The following is a 5,000-nucleotide window of genomic DNA, read 5'->3' on the forward strand; positions in this document are numbered from 1 at the left end:
TCTCTGAAATTAACAAACTTTTCCCCCGACAAAAAAAAAAAAAAAAGTAGATATTTACACTTCCTGGTGGAAAACGAGAGAGAAGTTCAGAGATAAAAAGTTTTAAGTTGAAGGAAAAAAAAAGTTTTTGTACACACAAACTTTTCCTCGTAGTTCCCCAGTAGACGAGGCGAGACGAGACGAGTGACCCTTTTGGCTTCCGTGAAAGGCTGGAACGGGTTAATTAATTTGAATGTTCTTATTAGTTCCTCGTATCGCCAAGATGAAGAGATGCCGTGAGAATATTTTTACGTAAAACTGTAATAAGAGAGAGAGAGAGAGAGAGAGAGAGAGAGAGAGAGAGAGAGAGAGAGAGAGAGAGAGAGAGAGAGAGAGAGAGAGTCAGGTTAGTCTCACAAACAAGATAATGAGAAATATGAACTGTTGCTGATAATAGATACGGCTAGATAAATAGATAAATGATTGTGAGGATGAGGGAAAACTAGAAAGGACTTGGATAAAAGAGAAAGGCATGGAAAATGATAGGGAAGGGATGGAACAGACGTTGAATGAGTAGGGAATGAATGAAATTAAATCAACTAAGAGTGGAATAGGTGTTGGAATGGTGAGACTATGAAATGAGAGTAAATTAAAAGCAATGGATAGGTGATTAGTAGAAGAAAAGAAGGAATGAAATGAAACAGGAGTGGAAGGATGGTGGAAGGGTAAATTAGGTTCAGATGAGGATGGATGAGATAGAGGAATGATAGTAAAGGCTGGAATGACTTGTGAGAGGGAAAGAATAAAGGAATCATGAGGAACAAATGACATGGTACTAAATGGAAGGAAAGTGGAGAAAAAATTAGGGGTTCGGAGACAGAATAATGTTGCATGAAAAGGAAACCAGCTGAATATGATGAAAAGGGTGTGGAAAAAAGTTGAATAAAAGGGGAATAGAAGCGAGAAATAGGGAAATGAGAGCGAATGGGAAGGAAAAGGTGAGGGTAAGTCGATGCTGAGATCAGTGATATTTTACGTTGATTTTTAGTGTTAATGACGGAACAGAAGCAGCACAGTTTGTCTCGCCTCGTGTCTTGTGTCTCGTGTTGTCTTTGTCGTAGAGTGTATAGATTTTTTGGTTTAGGTTAGGTTAGTTAGGTGCGAATTCTGTGTGGTTCGGTTAGGTTAGGTTAGGTTAGGTTAGTTTATTTTAGGTACGAATCCTGTTTGGTTCGGTTAGGTTAGGTTCGGTTAGGTTAGGTTAGGTTAGGTATGAATCCTGTTTGGTTCGGTTAGGTTTGGTTAGGTACGAATCCTGTTTGGTTCGGTTAGTTTTTTTTTTTTTTTTTTTTTTTTTCTCTCTCCAAGGCACGTGAATAGATAAGATGAAATGAGGCAATACAAGTCCATTCACTTTGCTTTGTGGCATTTTTGCGTCTACCTTCTTTTCCTTGTCTGCCATGAACACTGTCAGGTAAAAAGAAAGAAAAAAAAGAAGAAACAGAAAAAAAAGAGGAAAAAGACTTAGCTAAAAAGAAAAAAACTGAGACAGAAAAATAATGAAAAAAAAACTGAGACAGAAAAATAATGAAAGAAAATGACAAAATAGAAAAAAGAGAGGAAAATCATCTTGAAAAATGTACTCTCCCCCTTTGTAATTTACGTCATTTTTCATTTTCACCACCACTACCACCACCATCACCACCACCACCACTACTTTGACCTTCCAGGCATCATTTGTCACAATCCAGGCTGCCAGGTGTGGTCAAGCCTTTACCTTCCATGACCTTAACCTTTGCTAATCAGGAGATGGTAGCGTTATGAAACCCGTGGATTGGAGGAGGAGGAGGAGGAGGAGGAGGAACTTAAAGGATGGTCGCTGCATTTTCGTGTGCGTCCTTGGGAGATTTCACACACACACACACACACACACACACACACACACACACACACACACACACACACACACGGGTAGGACGGACCCAGGGATTAAGAAGGGAACAAATATATTGCGGACTCTCTCTCTCTCTCTCTCTCTCTCTCTCTCTCTCTCTCTCTCTCTCTCTCTCTCTCTCTCTCTCTCTCTCTCTCTCCCCCTTCCCAACGCTTGTTTCTTCCTCTCTTTTCTATTCTTTTTTTAACTTCCTCCTTCCCTCCCGTCATTCTTTTTCCTTACTTTCCTTACCTCCCTCCTGTCTCCTCTTTTTTCTCACTTTCCTCCCTCTCTCTTCTTAGCTGTTCCTTCTTCGTTGTTTTCCTCCTTCCATCCCTTTATTCCTCCCTCCCTATCTTCACTTTCTCCCCTTATCCTTTCCTCTCTCTCTCTCTCCTTCCTCCTTCCGCTCTCTCTCTTTCCCCTTAATTGCTCCTCCTTTCTTCCTTCCATCCTTTATTTTCCTCCATTTTTTTCATCCCTCCCTACCTTTCCTTTCTCCATTATCCTTTAGTCTTTCCCTTACTCCTCGTTTCTTCTTTTTCCCCCTTCCTCTCTTTCCACCTCACTCAGTCCTTGGCCACAAAGAACGATACAAGTAAACCAACAGAAGTTAAAACCAGAGAAGTGTTGACGAAGATCTCGCACCCACTCACTGCTTGTTATTTTATCATGTATCTTTAATCTTGATCTTGAACTTGATTGTACTGGTGGCCTATAGAATGGGAACTCCAGTAAGTAAAAAGGAAACAAAGAAGAGAAAAACAAGCTGTATATATCATGCCAACACGCTCTACACTTAAGAAGACCCTCATTCTCTTCAGGAACTCTTTCATTCCCTCAGTCATCTGTTCATTGGTCTTTCTGCTCCGTCCCAACAGCAGCTCCATTCATCCTAGATTATTTGATATTGAAGGAAAACGCAAAACAAATCCCTGTGGAAGTGAATGTGACAGATTACTTATAATCTTCTGACCGTCACTGTGCAATTGTTACCCTCTACTGACATGATAGTCTATGTTATTTCCCCACTCATTCCCAGCAGCAGCGCCATTCATTGTCCCTCACGCGAGCCACCATCACACAACTGCCCCTCCCACGCTCACAATAACGCTGCGCCTTAATTCACGCCGCCTCCAACACATGCGCCACACCCACGCCACCTCCAGTCTTATATTACTACACGTTTTCTGCTTGAGACGCTACGCCCGTTTTTTGTTGCGCCGTTTTTTGTTGCGCCACTCAAGTTATTGCCTGATGTAGTGATGTTCTTTGTTGTTTTTGCTGTTTTCCGTCATGCTTGGTGCCTTAGCTCCTGCGTTGTTGTTCTTGGTTCTTGTTGTTGTCCTTGTTCTTGGTATTGTTTCTGTTCTTGTTCTTCTTCTTGTTTTTGTGACACATTTAATGATGATGGTGATGGTGATGTTAATGACGACGTAGTGTGATGTTTGAAGTCAGTGAAGGAGGGAAAATTAATATGTGTGGACACTTGCTTAAGACTTCATTGTATATGTTCTCTCTCTCTCTCTCTCTCTCTCTCTCTCTCTCTCTCTCTCTCTCTCTCTCTCTCTCTCTCTCTCTCTCTCTCTCTCTCTCCAACACACACACACACACTCTCTCTCTCTCTCTCTCTCTCTCTCTCCAACACACACACACACACACACACACACACACGTTCCTTTCACATCTGAGCTTCGCCGCCTGCAGCCTTTCCCTTTTAATTCTCTGGAGTTCTTTGGTGCGAAATACATAAAGAGAAAGAGAGAGAGAGAGAGAGAGAGAGAGAGAGAGAGAGAGAGAGAGAGAGAGAGAGAGAGAGAGAGAGAGAGAGAGAGAGAGAGAGAGAGAGCATCCACCATCAGACTGTAAGCCTTCCCATTAATCTCGACAAGTAGTGTGTAGCTTAAACAGAGGTTGGGGATTTTTGTAGATCTTTCCTTACCCTCTGCTTGGCCGCCCGTGTCGCCCCGAACTTACTCTACGGGCAAAACTTGAGGGAACTGAACCAGGGGAGGTATTTATAAAAAGTCATAAGAAGTATCCATAATTCTACTCATAGCTATGAAAAACATAGTCATAAGGACTATGAGCTTTCCATAATTTCTGTCATAGCTATGAGTGAGCTAGTTGGCTGACTTCGCTACCTGCTAGAAACAGCAGAGACATGTACATGTAATATACATTAATTAATAGAGAAAGGGATTAGAAAGGTAAAGATATATATTACATAGCTTTCTTATGGAATAATTACGCTGCATCTCTTTTAAATAAAGAAAATTATTGCCTAAAACAATATCTGCCGCCAGAGGGCAGCCTCAGACGTAAACAATAACAAGTCACCACTCGAGCGCCACGTTTGTGTCACCACAACAACACCACCACCAGCAGCACGGACACAGCCGCCCCTGCTGCAGTCATCCTGAGAAGACAAGGAAGCCTAATTGGTCTCTTGGTGAGTCTTGCCACTTATTGAGGCTTTACTAAGAACATCTCTGGAGAGAGTGCTTTGTTGGTCTCAAAAGCACTGGTCACACCAAGTCTGTTACAAAAACAATACCAGCACTGTCTTATCTATATCTTCTAGTGAGTTCAGCATCACTAAGTTCAATGAGAACGTCTCTCCTCTCACGAAATTCCCTTGGTTGGCGCACACAGATTTCTTGCTGCTCGGCCATGTTGGTTTATGGCCGATTTTCATGCCTTATGACACCTCCGACTCATAGTGGCGCAGCGAACATATGAAAATTTCGTAGCGCTTATGACCGATTTAGATCGTTTGTGAAATATTTATGAAAAATATCTGCCATTTTGAAGGTTTATGACAGATTCATAGCCTTATGACTTTACAAATACCGTCCCAGAGGCCATATTTTCAAACACTTCCGTGCCGCAATTTCACTACATTCAAAAGACTTGTTGAAGTTAGATGTTTTTTTTAGAATACAAAATCTCATTCTGTCACTACAACCATAAAAGTTGTAGTGACAGAATGGGAAGATTTCTACATAATTAACAGGAAAAACACTCCGGGTATAAATAAAACCGGGTAATAATTTCAGTGACCCTGGAGATTAGCTGTGGTGAGAGA

At 41.6% G+C, this 5,000-nt stretch overlaps 1 long non-coding RNA gene across 1 annotated transcript in view; it reads left to right on the forward strand.

Annotated features, from left to right (window-relative positions):
• LOC135089257 (uncharacterized) overlaps positions 1-5,000 on the forward strand; it is a 48,008-nt gene that overhangs the window by 6,765 nt on the left and 36,243 nt on the right. The window lies entirely within an intron of this gene.

The sequence above is a fragment of the Scylla paramamosain genome, chromosome 32 (genome assembly GCF_035594125.1).
Source record: "Scylla paramamosain isolate STU-SP2022 chromosome 32, ASM3559412v1, whole genome shotgun sequence".
Lineage (NCBI taxonomy): Eukaryota > Metazoa > Arthropoda > Malacostraca > Decapoda > Portunidae > Scylla > Scylla paramamosain.